Below are 17,264 nucleotides of genomic sequence, written 5' to 3' on the forward strand. Positions count from 1 at the left end.
ACCTATGTCCATGCCACTCTCTCACTTCATCCCAGCTTATTCTTCCCCCTCCCTGTGTCCTCAAGTCCATTCTCTACATCTGCGTCTTTATTCCTCTCCTGCCCCTAGGTTCTTCAGAACCATTTTCCTTATTTTTTTAGATTCCATTTATATGTGTTAGCGTACGGTATTTGTTTTTCTCTTCCTAACTTACTTCACTCTGTATGACAGAATCTAGGTCCATCCACCTCACCACAAATAACTCAATTTCATTCCTTTAAAAAAAATATTTATTTATTTTTACAAAATTGTGGTAGTTTTATTTACATTGATCTAAAGGCTTTCAATAGACCAATATTCCTTAATACACACATCACCTTAAAATTATCTTGCATATAATACAATCTAGTAGAGTTATGTTACTTGCAGCATAATTATAAGAGTATTATTAATTAAAGCCATTATAGGTGTTGTGATCCAATACTGAGACACAGTTTAAAACTGTATAACTAATGTCTTCTTTCACTACTGTCAGTGGTTGTATCATTAAGGATCTGCCAAACTAAAAATATCTTGGTAAATTGGATCATACGAAATCCCCAAGTCACTTTACCACTTTGATTATAACTGAGTAACAGGCATTCCAGAACACTATTTAGCTGCCATGGAAAAAAGGCAGTGACACTACCAGTGATGATCAAAATGAAAACTTTCCAACAATACTGCCGTGTTAATGTAGACCAAGAAGCAGCAGCTTAGCAACTAGGCCAAGAGAAAGCACAATAAATGAATCTGATAGTATCGTCTATGTGCGTTTTTTGTTTGTTTGTTTTTGCTCTTTTTAAACTGTTTCCTTTTTTGGCTGAGTAATATTCCATTGTGTACATGAGCCACATCTTCTTTATCCATTCATATGTCGATGGCTACTTAGGTTGCTTCCATGTCCTGGCTATTGTAAATAGGGCTGTAATGAACATTGTGGTACATGATTCTTTGAATTATGGTTTTCTCAGGGTATATGCCCAGTAGTGGGATTGCTGGGTCCTATGGTAGTTCTATTTTTAGTTTTTAAAGGAACCTCCATACTGTTCTCCATAGTGGCTGTATCAATTTACATTCCCACCAACAGGGCAAGAGGGTTCCCTTTTCTCCACACCCTCTCCAGCATTTATTGTTTGTAGATTTTTTGATGATGGCCATTCTGACTGGTGTGAGGTGATACCTCCTTGTAGCTTTGATTTGCTTTTCTCTAATGATTAGTGATGTTGAGCATCCTTTCATGTGTTTGTTGACAATCTGTATATCTCCTTTGGAGAAATGTCTATTTAGGTCTTCTGCCCATTTTTGAATTGGGTTGTTTGTCTTTTGGATATTGAGCTGCATGAGCTCCTTGTAAATTTTGGAGATTAATCCTTTGTCAGTTGCTTCATTTGCAACTATTTTCTCCCATTCCGAGGGTTGTCTTTTCATCTTATGTTTTCCTTTGCTGTGCAAAAGCTTTTAATTTTCATTAGGTCCCATTTGTTTACTTTTGTTTTGATTTCCATTTCTCTAAGAGGTGAGTCAAAAAGGATCTTGCTGTGATTTATGTCACAGAGTGTTCTGCCTGTTTTCCTCTTAGAGTTTGATAGTGTCTGACCTTATATTAAGTTCTTTAGTCCATTTTGAGTTTATTTTTGTGTATGGGGTTAGGGAGTGTTCTAATTTCATTCTTTTACATGTAGCTGTCCAATTTTCCCAGCACCACTTACTGAAGAGGCTGTCTTTTCTCCACTGTATATTCTTGCCTCCTTTATCAAAAATAAGGTGACCATATGTGCGTGGGTTTGCCTCTGGGCTTTCTATCCTGTTCCATGGATCTATATTTCTGTTTCTGTGCCAGTACCATACTGTCTTGACCACTGTAGCTTTGTAATATAGTCTGATGTCTGGGAGCCTGATTCCTCCAGCTCAGTTTTTCATTCTCAAGATTGCTTTGGCTACTCGGGGTCTTTTGTGTTTCCATACAAATTGTGATTTTTTTGTTCTAGTTCTGTGAAAACTGACATTGGTAGTTTGATATGGATTGCACTGAATTTGTAGATTGCTTTGGGTAATATAGTCATTTTCAAAATGTTGATTCTTCCAATCCAAGAACATGGTATATCTCTCCATCTGTTTGTATCAACTTTAATTTCTTTCATCAGTGTCTTATAGTTTTCTGCATACAGGTCTTTTGTCTCCTTAGGAAGGTTTATTCCTAGGTATTTTATTCTTTTTGTTGCAATGGTAAATGGGGATGTTCCCTTAATTTCTCTTTCAGATTTTTCATCATTAGTGTATTGGAATGCCAGATATTTCTGTGCATTAATTTTGTATCCTGCTACTTTACCAAATTCATTGATTGTCTCTAGTAGTTTTCTGATAGCATCTTTAGGATTTTCTATGTATAGCATCATGTCATCTGCAAACAGTGACAGCTTTACTTCTTCTTTTCCGATCTGGATTCCTTTTATTTCTTTTTCTTCTCCGATTGCTGTGGCTAAAACTTCCAAAACTATGTTGAATAATAGTGGTGAGAGTGGACAACCTTGTCTTGTTCCTGATCTTAGAGGAAATGGTTTCAATTTTTCACCATTGAGAATGATGTTTTCCATGGGTTTGTCATATATGGCCTTTATTATGTTGAGGTAAGTTACCTCTATGCCTACTTTCTGGAGGGTTTTTTGTCATGAATGGGTGTTGAAATTTGTGAAAAGTTTTTTCTACATCTATTGAGATGATCATATGGTTTTTCTCCTTCAGTTTGTTGATATGGTGTATCACGTTGACTGATTTGCGTATATTGAAGAATCCATGCATTCCTGGGATAAACCCCACTGATCATGGTGTATGATCCCTTTAATGTGCTGTTGGATTCTGTTTGCTAGTATTCTGTGGAGGATTTTTGCATCTGTGTTCATCAGTGATATTAGCCTGTAGTTTTCTTTCTTTGTGACATCTTTGTATGGTTTTGGTATCAGGGTGATGGTGGCCTCTTAGAATGAGTTTGGGGGTGTTCCTCCCTCTGCTATATTTTGGAAGAGTTTGAGAAGGATAGGTGTTAGCTCCTCTCTAAATGTTTCATAGAATTCGCCTGTGAAGCCATCTGGTCCTGGGCTTTTGTTTGTTGGAAGATTTTTAATCACAGTGTCAATTTCAGTGCTTGTGATCGATCCCTTTATATTTTCTATTTCTTCTTGGTTCAGTCTCGGAAGGTTGTGCGTGTCTAACAATTTGTCCATTTCTTCCAGGTTGTCCATTTTATTGGCATATAATTGCCTGTAGTAATCTCTCATGATCCTTTGTATTTCTGCAGTGTCACTTGTTACTTCTCCTTTTTCATTTCTAATTCTACTGATTTGAGTATTCTCCCTTTTTTCCTTGATGCGTCTTGCTAATGTTTTATCAATTGTTTTTATCTTCTAAAGAACCAGCTTTTAGTTTTACTGATCTTTGCTGTTTCTTCCTTCATTCTTTTTCATTTATTTCTGATCTGATCTTTATGATTTCTTTCCTTCTGCTAACTTTGGGGGCTTTTTGTTCTTCTTTCTCTAATTGCTTTAGGTGTAAGGTTAGGTTGTTTATTTGAGATGTTTCTTTTTTCTTGAGGTAGGATTGTATTGCTATAAACTTCTCTCTTAGGTCTGCTTTTGCTGCATCCCATAGGTGTTGGGTAGTCGTGTTTTCATTGTTATTTGTTTCTGGATATTTTTTGATTTCCTCTTTGATATCTTCAGTGATCCCTTGGCTATTTAGTAGTGTATTGTTTAGCCTGTATGTGTTTGTATTTTTACAGAGTTTTTTCCTGTAACTGATATCTAGTCTCATAGTGTTTTGGTCGGAAAAGATACTTGATACGATTTCAATTTTCTTAAAGTTACCAAGGTTTGATTTGTGACCCAAGATATGATGTCTCCTGGAGAATGTTCCATGAGCATGTGAGATGAAAGTGTATTTTGTTGTTTCTGGATGGAATGTCCTATAAATATCAATTAAGTCCATCTTGTTAAATGTATCATTTAAAGCTTGTGTTTCCTTCTTTGTTTTCCTTTTTGATGATCTGTCCATTGGTGAAAGAGGGATGTTAAAGTCCTCTACTATGATTGTGTTACTGTCGATTTCCCCCTTTATGGCTGTTAGTATTTGCCTTATGTATTGAGGTCTTCCTTTGTTGGGTGCATAAATATTTGCAATTGTTTTATCTTCTTCTTGGATTGATCCCTTGATCATTATGTAGTGTCCTTCTTTGTCTCTGTAATTGTCTTTATTTTAAAGTCTATTTTTTTCTGATATGAGAATTGCTCCTCCAGCTTTCTTTTGATTTCCATTTGCATAGAATATCTTTTTCCATCCCCTCACTTTCAGTCTGTGTGTGTCCCTAGGTCTGAAGTGGGTCTCTTGTACGGATATATATGGGTCTTGTTTTTGTATCCCTTCAGGCAGTCTATGTCTTTTGGTTGAAGCATTTAGTCCATTTACATTTAAGGTAGTTAATGATATGTATGTTCCTATTTCCATTTTCTTAATTGTTTTGGGTTTGTTATTGTAGGTCTTGTCCTTCTCTTGTGTTTCCTGCCTAGAGAAGTTCCTTTAGCATTTGTTGTAAAGCTGGTTTGGTGGTGCTGAATTCAATTTTACTCTTTATATCTTTAAAGAAATGGAACTGCAATAATATTACCATGAAGCTATTGTTGGAAATAAAGTGCAATTAGTGTTCTCTTGTGGCCAAGGGACCTGGGAACACCAAAATATTGCTGCAGACCAAAGCCGGCCCTCCCCACAAGGTTCCCACGTGGAGCTATATTCGCATAGAACAATAAAAAAGGAAAGCAACATAGCACTTCATGGTTAGTTGGGCTTTGAGTCTCAAACTCAGTACAAGCCCTGATGCACTTGGCTGGATCTTGTGGACCTTAGACTAGAGATCTCTTCCTACTGCAAGGCCAAACCTGAATCTTGGCTCTTAGCTCACTCCTATTGGCTTCGGGAAGGAAAGAGAAAAAAAAAAGAGTAATGGCTGTTCAAAAGCCGTTTTTAAGCTAGCACATGGCTCCAGCTACATGGGCAAAAGAGAAAAAGAACAATCAACACCTTTATCCTGACTGTGCTGCATAGTGACTTGACCTACTGATTGGTGGCCCAATCTGTGTCCCGATAATTGACAAATCTTCCTGGTGGTGACAGGGGAGCATAGAAAAGGATGGTAGAAGGGCAGTTTTCCCAGCCCTGGTCCACAGAGACCTGGAGTAAGAAACAGGTATGGGAGAGTAAAATGATGGACTGAGTACACCTAGGACTCCTCATATCTCATACCTCTAGAAATGAAATATACTATGTATTTTAAAATATTACCATTCTGGAATATACTTGACCAATACAAAGAGACCATGAAGAGGGTGAAATAAAGGCATTTTCTCGAATAAGCACTTAGAAATTTTATCAGTCACAAATTATCTCTGAAATAATCAATAGTGGATATGTACCACTAAGAGCCACCTACACAAGTAGGGTGTAAGAAGCAATGAGCAAAGAAATCAATCAATATTTAAGAAAAGATATCAACACAAGAAGTGATTAGGGTGGCAGCATGGGCAGTGGCTGGTAAAGAGTGAGCAGAAGTAAGAAAATGCAAATTATATTTCTTGCCTTGTTTAGAGGGAGACTAGAGATGTAGATTCATGCTAAATTTTGACAGAAAATGTGTATGTTTTAGTATGTGTATTAATAATGTACAGGTAAACCTTAGAAAGAAAACGTATACTTTTTAAACAATTTACAAGACACGTATGTAAAACAAAATTACACAAAATGGTTGCAAATAAAAGAATTGAAAAATATACTCCAGCCATTAAAAAGAATACAGATGTAGCAATATGTCAGACAAAACAGAATTCAAAGCAAAAAGCATTTTAAAAGATAAAGGATATATTATTGATGATAGGTACGTGCCACCACAAAGATTTACCTATAAGCTTTTACAACATTGGTTTAAAATGGAGATCAGCAAGACCACAATTGTAGTGTGAAAAACCCAACTTCTGCAGAAATTGTCACATCAGGTGCTGACTTAGTAACTAACGTAGTAACTAAATAAGGACATATAAAATTTAAATAATACAATTAACTAACTTGAACATATGTATGCTTGTTCTAACTAACAAAACGCACACACTTTTCAAATGCACATTGAATACTTCCCAAAATGGTTGATATATTAAGCCCAAAGTGAAATCTCAACAAATTCCAAATAATAAAAATCATACTAACCACAGGGGTAATAAAATTACATTTAACAACAAAGTAATGGTTTGAAATCCATGCCCCTGGAAATAAGAGGGTAAAGACACTTCTAATCTGGTCAAAGACAAAATCAGATTGAAAATTACAAATCAATACAAGATGAAAAACAATAAGATCTATATATATATCAATACCAGTGAGTTGTAGCCAAGTAGTACTCAGAGGAAAATGCATGGTCTTAAATGCATTTATTTAAAAAAAAACAGGAAATATTGAAGATAAGTAAATTAAGCTATTAAGAGCTAAGAAAAAAACACAAATAAGCTAAACAAAAGTAAAAAGAAGTAATTAATAAAGGTAAAAGCAGAAATCAATGGAAGAAAATACAAAAAATAGTTGAAGAAAATACAAAAAATATTTGAACAATAAATTAAAAACTGGTTCTTTGAAATGATCAATGAGATAGATGAATGTTCCTTCTGATAAAGAAAAAGAGAAGTAAGACATACATAATAATAAGAATGAACTTCAGCTCCAGAGAAAATTGTTTTATTTTACCAATAAATTTGAAAACCTGGATGAAATCACTTGTTAAGAAATCATAAATCATCAAAATTTTCTAAGTAGTATAAAACTGGTTAAACAATAACCATAGAAGGAATTGAAAGTATAGTCAAAGATCTACCTGTAAAAGTTGTGATAGACAGCTTCTAAAATGGCCCACAATAATCCCTACCTGCTCCTATTCACACCTTTGCTTAAGTTCCTTTCTTTGAGTATAGACTGGACCTTGTGACTTGTTTTTAGTAAATAGATTGTGGCAAAAGTGATGGGGTTGTCACTTCCATGATTCGGTTAGAAAAAAATTAGGTCACTTCTGTATTGCTGGCACTCTTTGGTTTTTCCTTGCTGGCCTTGATGAAGCAAGTTGCTATGTCATGAGCTGCCCTATGGAGAGGTTCACATGGGGAGGAACTGAGGAAGTCCTCTGGCCAACATCCAGTGAGGAACTGAGGTCCTTAATCCAACAACCCACAAGGAACTGGATTCTGCCAACAGCCACATGAGTGAGCTTGGAAGTATATCCTTCCCCAGTCAAGCTTTGATATGACTGCAACCCCAGTCAACACCTTGACTGTAGATTGTGAGAAACCCTGAGCCAGAGGTATCTAGCTAAACTGTATCTGGTTTCTTGATCTATAAAAACTGTGAGATAATAGATATCTGCTGTTTTAAGCCACTAAGTTTTAGGATAATTTATTGTACAGCAATATATAACTAATACAAATATAGACAACAGATATCTTTATTATATAAACTGTTTCTGAGCATAGAAAAAGATAGACAGCTATCCAACTCACTATAGGAAGTTAGCATAACCCTGATTCTGAAGGTGGACAAAAACAAGATATGCAAAGAATATTACAGCTAATCACACCAATGAAGAAGCCATAAATAAATATTTAGTAAACAAAATCTAACAACATGTTAAATGAATCATAAATCTGTAGAATTTACCACCAAGAAAGCAATAGTTTTTAATAGCATTTAGTACTTATTATGTACTAAGATCTGTTCTGGGTTCTAGTTTGTTTATATAATATATATTTTGTGTAATAAATTGATGTATGTATGTATGTGTGTATGTATGTATTTATTAATATTTTCTGCATAACAGCCTCATGAGGCAGCATCTATTGGTTAGAAAACTGAGGGTAGAGGTTACATAAATTCACAGCTAGTAAGTGGAGGAAAAGCTGGGATTTAAACCCACCTCCCAATGCTGATCAACATCAGAAATATATATCAAGTAATTCACTGTATTGTCATATTAAAGGGGAATAAGTACACCATTACTTTAATAGATGCTTTTTAAAAAAGTTATAACATTGAATACTCATTTCTTATTAAAACAAAACGAAACTCTCAGAAAACTGGATGAAACCAAAAATTTACAGCAAACATCACATCACACATAGTGGTTAATTATTAGACGTTTTCTTACCAAAATCAAGAATGAGACAAGGTTGCCCACCATCATCATTCTTCTTCAACACTGTACTGAAGATCCCGGCCAATGTAATATAGTAAGAAATATAAATCAAAAAGTATAAATATTAGAAAATAATATATAAATTATCACTATCTGTTTGGGTGATATTATTGTCTACCTAGAAAATCTAACAGAAACAACTGAAAAATTATTAGAACAAGTAAAAATTCAGCTTTGCCAAACATATTAAAACATTAAGATTTAAAAATCAATAGATAAGCCTCAAATATTTGGAGATTAAACAACATACTTCTAAATGACATGTGTCAGTCAAGGAAGAAATGTAGGGCAATTTAAAAATTTTTTGAACTAAATAAAAATGAAAATAAAGCATATCAAAATTTTTGAGATACAGCAAAATTGGTGGTAAGAGGAAAATGTATAGCTTTCAATGCATATAAGAAAAATCTTTTTTAAAAAAGGAAGAAGGGCTTCCCTGGTGGCGCAGTGGTTGGGAGTCCGCCTGCCGATGCAGGGGGCGCGGGTTCGTGCCCTGGTCCGGGAAGATCCCACATGCCGCGGAGCAACTAAGCCCGTGAGCCATGGCCGCTGGGCCTGCGCGTCCGGAGCCTGTGTTCCGCAATGGGAGAGGCCACAACAGTGAGAGGCCAGCATACCGCAAAAAAAAAAAAAAAAAAAGGAAGAAAAATCTAAAATCTAGAATCTAAGCTTCCACCTTAGGACACTAGTAAAATGAGGAGCAATTTAACCTAAAGAGAGAAGAACAGAAATAATAAAAATTAGAACAGAATCAATGAAATTGAAAAATGGAAAACAACAGAGAAGATCAACAAAACCAAAAATTGGTCCTTTGAAAATATCAATAAAATTGCTAAACATCTAGTCAGGTTAACATGAGAAAATGCAAAATTACAAATATCAGAAATGAAAGAGGGATTACCACTGCTGATCCCATGGACGTTCAAAGTATAATAAAGAAATACTATGAAAAACTCTATGCCCACAAATTTGATAACTTGGATGAAGTGGAAAAACACATATCTGATAAAGGGGGCTTGTATCCAAAATACACAAAGAACTCAAAATGCAAAAATAAAACAAACCAATTAAAAACGGGTGAACAATTTGAACAGACAGCCTCATTAAGAAGATCTATAGATGGCAAATAAGCATATGAAAATATGTCCAACATCATATTTCATTAGGGAATTGCTTAAAACAACACGACACACCTATTAGAATGGCTAAAATTCCCAAACTGACCATACCAATTGCTGATGAGGATGTGAAACAATAAGAACTCTCATTGCTGCTGGGAATGCATAGCTTGGCAATTTCTTACAAAGCTGAAGATTGTCTTAGTGTATAATCCAGCAGTTGCACTCTTAGGTATTAACTGACTTGAAAACTTATGCCCACACAAAAATTTGCACACAAAGGTTTAGAGCAGCTTTTTTCATTAATGTCCCAAACTGGAAACAACAAAGATGTTCTTCAACAGGTGAATGGATAAACACTCTGGTACATCCCAACAATGGAATATTATTTTGCTAAAAAGAAATGAGTTATCAAGCCACAGAAAGACATGGGTAAATCTTAAATTCATATTGTTAAGTGAAAGGTGCCAGTATGAAAAGGCTACATACTATATGATTACAATTATATGACATTCTGGAAAAGGCAAAGCTATAGCGACTGTCAGATTAAAAAGGTCAGTGGTTGGCAGGAGTTCAAAGGGAGAGGGTAAGAGTTGAATAGGTGAAGCCAGGGAACTTTTAGGGTGGTGAAAATACCTGTCTGATATGTAGTGGTGGATATATAACTGCATTTTTCAAAGTCCATAGAACTTTACAGCACAAAGAGGGAATCTTAATGTATGCAAATTTTAAAAATAATTTAGGAGATTGGGGATCCCAGGATGGAATGCAGAATGTTACAAGAGAATCTAACCGTACTGAAACCATATGAAACAATTTCACTGAAGGACAGTGAGGGGAAAAGGTATTGACCACAGTAACTTTGGAAATCAGCATAGTCTGTAAGACAATGTAAACAAACAAAAAAACAACAAAAAACAACCCTGTACATAAGCACTATACTCCAGTTGATAAAGTTGTTTCCCACAAGGGTATATGGGTTAACAATTCTAATACCACTATACATGTATAATGTATGGGAATATATATATATATATATATATATATATACCCCAATATATATATACTGTACTCCCAAATGGTACAATATGGAAAGGGGGGAAAGTAACTTTACAGTGGAGAAACCTGGAGTATCTTATTGTTTCACAGCCTCGTCAGCAATTGGTATGGTCAGTTTGGGAATTTTAGCCATTCTAATAGGTGTGTTGTGTGGTAATCATCCATGTGGTAATGGATTAGAGTTGAGGACACCAGTGTGAGCTCATGTTTAGCTTGATATATAGATCTGGATGGTTACCTATAGAAATATTTATAGGTATGTGTATACACATGGGTTAGTATACACACAGGTATTTCTTTGTTCTGTCAGCTGCAAGAGCCTAGAGGCAATGATACTTTGGTAGCAACGAGCACACCTAGTGCCCAGATCTTGTTTTGTAATACCATCCTCCAATAAAAGGAATCAGGGATCCTTGAAGAAATGGCTGATTTCAGGGCTGGTGTACGAATTATACAAGATAAACTGGGAGCATCTTATAGTATCAGAAAGTAAGGTAGTACCAACAAAAAAACCCCACAAAAACCCAAAACAAGAAGGTAAAACCCGCACACTGTTGGGGGGATGTCAAAGGAGCACAAGAGCCAACTGTAAGAGTGGCCAATAGACAAAGTAAAAATATGAGCAACAAAACAAAGAAAGTAGTATTGGATTTTACAACTCAAAGTATAAAATGAATATCTATGAGTCCATACTGATAGATATAATGACTGAATAAATTAATAAATGGAGAGGAGAGAAATCTCTTGTGCACAAGAATTCCGAATATTTTACATAAATACTCTGCACTCGAGGAAATGGATCATAGCTCCCCACACTTTAAGTGTGGGCTGCCCATAGTCATTTCTCCCAAAGGGTACAGTATGGAAAGCGGGGAGAGTAACTTTACAATGCGGAAAGCTGACAAACTTAAGTCAGCTAGATGGTCACAGTTAACATCAACAGTGGTAAGTCTTATTAATTGTTCCCTTTATATGTTGGATGAAAATGGCACTTTACCTCTGTGTGTTTCCTCCCCAAAACATGTAACTGCAGTCTAATCAGGAGAAAAACATTAGGTAATTCCCAATTGAGGGACATTCTATAAATATCTGACCAGTACTCCTTGAAACTGTCCAGGTCGTCAAAAACAAGGAAAGTCTGAAAACTGTCACAGCCAAGAGGAGCCTAAGGACACATGACAAGTAAATGTAATGTGGTGTCCTGGATGCATTCCTGCAACGGGAAAAGGACATTAGGGGAAAACTAAGGAATTATGAATAAACTCTGGACTTCAGTTAATAATAATGTACTAATATTGGTTTATTAATTGTAACAAATGTACTGTAGTCATATTAAGTTGTTAAAAATAAGGTAAATGAGGTGTGAGGTATATGAGAACTCTCTTTACTATCTTTGGAATTTTCTATAAATCTAAAACTGTTTTAAAATGAAGTTAATTTGAAAAGAAATCAATAGAACCCAGCAACAACCAGCTAGAAATAAAAGAGATAAATGGGCTCCTTTCACAAAAGCAACAAAACTGTAAAATATCTAGGAAAAACCAAACAAGAAGCATGCCAGATGTATAAAAAGAAGACTATAAAATTTTACTGAAAAACTTCTAGAGAGATGTAAATAAATGGAGAAACATACATGTTCCTGGATGGGAAGACTCAATATTGTAAAGATATCAATTATTTCCAGGCTAATCCATAAATTTAATTCAATCACAGTCAAATTCCCAGCAGGAGTCTTCACAGAACTTGACAAATTGATTAGAAAATTCATGTGTGAGAGAAAAGTGCAAGAAGAGCTAAGACAATTTTGAAAGGGAAGAACAATGAAAAGGACGACTTGCTTTGCCACATATCAAAATATTTTATACATTTTGGGGAATGAAAAGTGTGTGCTAGGGCTCTTGTTCAAGATGGATAACAATGGGTGTGGCATAAGCTCAGACCAATCAGAATGGACAAGGGCCCTGAATAGCCAATTTAGCCTCAGGCAGGATTACTGGCCTAATAATCAGACCTAGTGCAGGGATAGAGATGTAGAACAAAGCAACTGAATAGAGACCAGAAACACGTTCATGGGTACGGGGTAATCTGGTATTTAATGAAGGTGGCCTTTCAAATCAATAGGGAAAGAATGGTCTATTCAATCAACGGTATTGAGGCAATTGGCTATCCATTTAAGAAAAAAATTGGATCCTTTCTTCACACCACTTAAAAATCAGATTACAGACAAATTAAAAGCAAAAATGTAAAACACAAACTATGAAGCTATTCTAAAAATATTGAAAAGTATGGTTATAATACTGATGTAGGGGAAAATCTTCTTTTAAAGAAACCACAAGAAGCAGAAGCTGTAAATGAAAAAAGACTGATAAATTTGATGGCATCAAAATTCTGAAATGTCTATGTGAGAATAGACAACATAAACAAAGTTAAAACAAGTGACAGACTTGGAGGAATGATTGAGGCCTGAATGACTCAAATTTCACCTTCTCCGAGAGGCCTTCTCAGACCACCAATCCAAATAAGCCACGCCCACATTTCACAATCCATCTTGTCACCTTCTTGCCTTTTCCTCAGAGCACTTACTCTTATCAGAAAGCAGCTTGTCTGTGTATTTGTTCACTTGTTCTCTGGCCCCACTTAGATGTGTGCTCCGTGAGAGTGAAGACTTGGCCTATCTTGTTGCCTGCTGTATCTCCAGCACTTACCACGTGTGTGGAATACAATAGGTGTTCAATTAATATTTGTTGAATGAATTAATGTATGGATCTATAATTTATAATGAACTCCTAGAAATGAACGTTTAAAAAGGTAAGCTGCCCAAAAGAAAAATAGGCAAAGATATGATCAGGGAATTTATAAAAGAGGAATTACAAATATGACCAATAAACATGTTAAAAGGTATTCAACCTCACAATGAATTAGAAAAATAAAATTAAAAAAAAATTTTGTGAATGTACATAGTTTGAAAGGCTTATAACAAAAACCAGATTTCTGCCCTAGTACTTTCTATACCCAATTCCCTCTCCTCGGAGGCAAATATTTTCATCCCTTTTAGCTGAAAAATATTTTTCTTATCTTCTTCTCCATTATTTCTAAATTATGTTCTGATATATCTTGATTTTTCAGGTTTAGATATCATCTATTGACTTTTCATTCTAGCAGACAAGGATTTCACACTCTTCTCATCCACCTGACTACTCATAAGTACTTCCCTTCTTCCCATTGTCCTGATGTAGCTATATCAATCTTCAGTGCTGACATTAACATAACTATAAGCCCTGAGGTGAATAAATTTTGTATTTCCCAAGAATTAATAACTGTCTCAATTTTGGTGTGTGTTTGATTGATTTTCTGTGTACTTATAACTAATCCATCAGCAAACTGTCTGCCAGAAGAGTAAATCTCATCTCAGTCTGTTCAAACATCTTTCCCTTGGAAGCACCTCTTCTGGAACCCACCAGAAAAGCAAGATGGTAGAATCACACAGTGACTCTCAAAATTTCTGCTCAAAAGTGGGACATCTCAATTCCACTCACCTTACATTGACCAAAAAAAGTAACATGTCCAAATCTGATGTCAACAGTGCAGGAAATATAGACAGGCCTGATGGACATGGGTAACAAATATTTTGTCAATATCAGAATCTATCGGAATTCATGTTCGATACTGTTCTGATCCTTGAGACTTTGTATGCACCTATTTTTTTTCTTTCTGGAAGTTTTTAGGATCTCTTTGTCAAGTATACTAAAATTTCACAAAGGATGTGCCTTGTTATTTGTCTTTTTGCATTGACTGTGCTGGATACTTGTGCCCTCTCAATTCAGAAATTTATATCCTTCCATCCTGAGAAATGCAATTGAACTATTTCATTACTAGTTTCTTATTCTTTCTTGCTGGTATTCCTTTTATTCAGATATTGGAGTGTTCTAAATTTCTCTATTTTTCATTCCTTTGTCTTTTTGTCTTCTTGCTGTCAATTTGATCTTCCTAACCATTTATTTAATTTTGTATTTATGTTCTCCTATTGGTAATTTATAAACTCTCTCTCTCTCTTTTTTCTTTGATTGCCTCCTGTTTTTGTTTCATGAATTCTGATAGATTCTGGTATTGACAAAATATTAGCTACACATGTCCATCAGGCCTGTCTATATTTCCTGCACTGTTGACATCAGATTTGGACATGTTACTTATTTTGGTCAATGTAAGGTGAGTGGAATTGACATGTCCCACTTTTGAGCAGAAGTTTTGAGAGTCACGGTGTGATTCTACCATCTTGCTTTCCTCTCTGCTATGAGCCTGATGATACCCCAGATAGCAGCTGCTCCTTCGATTCAGATCCTGGAGTGAAGACCACATAGAGCAGAACTTTAGTCAACATGCGTATAACATATGACATGAGCAAAAGGTCATTTGCTGTTGCAAGCCACTGAGATGTTGTGGTTGTTTGTGTTTAGTTTTCTTCTGCCCCCTGCATTGTTTCTAATTTCTCTGAATTCATTTTCTGTTTGTTTTGCTTTCTGTCTTCTACATTAAAAGGTTTCCTCAAATGTCTGGTGATCCCTGAGTGTCAGCTCATTTTTAAGAGTGAGGAACTAAGAAGACTGAGTTCTCTGGGCTTTTTAGGGAACATCCAAATATCAGATTCCCCAGAAAGGAAGCCTCCAATCTCTTGCAGAGGAGTTGAAATGCCATAGTATCATGGCTGCCAGTGTTCTTAGAGCGGAGTGAGGAAGAGTATGCTGGAGACCTCACTGTTCAGCATGTCAGTGATCATCTTATTCTCCTGTTTCAGCGATGCATCCCTAACTTCAGCTGAGACCGGCATCTCCACATCCAGCCTCTCTGGAGAGTAGATCTCTGGTGTTCTGCCAATGTGGAAGGAGGGATTTGGAAGTCTCATTTTTCTTACACAGACTTTCAACCAATCCACTTGCTTTCAGCCCCAATACACCACCACGTCCAGAGGTATCTGGTGAACCTCATTCCTAAGCAGTTCTGGAGTTTTATGGAACAAATCAGTCTGCTTCTGGGCTTCCCACACTGCCATGTTGGGCTTCCTCTTTCTCTGGTCCTCCTCTAGCTGCTTGCCAACTTTCGATATTTTGTTACAGTTGTCTGTCTCCTCTGCTATTCTCTTAGTCTTTTAACTTAATGTCTCTTCGAAATCTCTTTACTGTCATTTTAGTGAGACTTGGGGAGGGAACAGCACTAAATGTATTTATTCGATCTGCCATGTTTAACCAGAAGTCCTGAATGAACAATGAGCAGGAGAGTGCAAAAGAAAACAATAGTGAGATAGTTTCTTACCTATCTTATTGGTAACATGCTTGATAAGTCTTTGTAAGACCCGCCCCAGATCACGTTAATGGCTCACAGCATAACCATGAATAACATACAAGGAAAATGGTCTGCCCATGGTCTGGTGAAGACAGCCGATCTGCCCTTCCCTCTGCAGATTGCAGAGATGAGGGTGATGGTGTCTGCAGAGAATCAGGTGGTGGCTAAGAAAGGAGGTTAGAGATCGTTTCAAGATTATGGGGAATCCCCACTGAATGGAGTGAGGGTTTCAAAGGAGTGAAAGGGCTGGTGGAGAGTCTGGTGAAGAATCAGCAAGAGGGAGGACAGAGAGGTTGGGAAGGCATATCGTTGAATGGGAATAAGGCTCTTGGGGGAGGATTGTGCCAGGAGGGCAGGGAAGGAGAGAGTGAAGGACAGAGATGGAGGGTGAAAAATGGTTTCTACTTGTTTTCCAGAACTGGGATGGGCCCAAGCTTTGGACTCTGTCTGTCCCCAATTCCTGTTCCTCAGTCAGGACCCTGACTCTATACATTCCCCTAAACTTGCTTCCCTACTTCTAAGATGGGAGTGATCCTGTCCGAGCAGGAAGGCAAGGTGGCCACTTCTCTTTCTCCCATGACCATGCAATGGGATGGCCAACATTCACACTCACGGTCAGTCAGCAAGGCTGAGAGGGGAAGGGCCCACCTGCACTTGTGTGTATGTTCTGGGGTCCCGGATTACTTTGCAGGGATCTGGCTGAGTAGGCAGATCAGATGTGCCCACCCATCCCCACCCCTCTCCTCCTCCCACCATCCAACAGAATTCCTTACCCCCTCCTCTAGACTGTCACAGCACTCTTTGTTTACTCATTCATTCATTCATTCATTCAGTGCCAAGTGAGTACCAGACACTGTTGTAGGCCCTGGAGGTACAGCAGTGAACCGAACAGGCAAAAGACCCTACCTTCCTGGAACTGACAGCCCTAGCCTCGGCCGGAGGGGCGGGCCAGGTCCTGGGAGCAGGTGGGGGCTGAGAGGGACTAAGAAGGGTATTCTGATACTGGGACACACTGTGTGTATTATTCTCACTAAAGAGGAAAGGTTGCCACAGCTCATTCTGGATTTGGTGGGGGAATCTGGACCTAGATTGTCAGAGTAGAAAGGGACTATGATGCCAGTTACTCCTCACAACCTTCACTGCCATGGTCTGAGCTACCATCACCTCTAGCGTCGATGACTGCCATAGGTGCTCGGAACAATGCCTTCACTGGTCTCCCTGCTTCTCTCCTTAACCCTTCCTCCTACAGCCTGTGTTTGCATGGCAGCAGCCAAAGTGCTCCTGTTAAAATAGTGGGCACTACTCTGTTCAAAACCCTGTACTGGCTCCCATTTCACTCACAGGAAAACCCAAAACCTTTCCCTGTCTGGTACAGCCTTGCCTGCTTTCCTGTTCGTTCCCTCTTCGTACTCATGTACCATTCCTATTCCCTTTGCTACCCCTGCTTGGCCTTTTTG

This window comes from Kogia breviceps, chromosome X (genome assembly GCF_026419965.1).
Source record: "Kogia breviceps isolate mKogBre1 chromosome X, mKogBre1 haplotype 1, whole genome shotgun sequence".
Taxonomy (NCBI): domain Eukaryota; kingdom Metazoa; phylum Chordata; class Mammalia; order Artiodactyla; family Physeteridae; genus Kogia; species Kogia breviceps.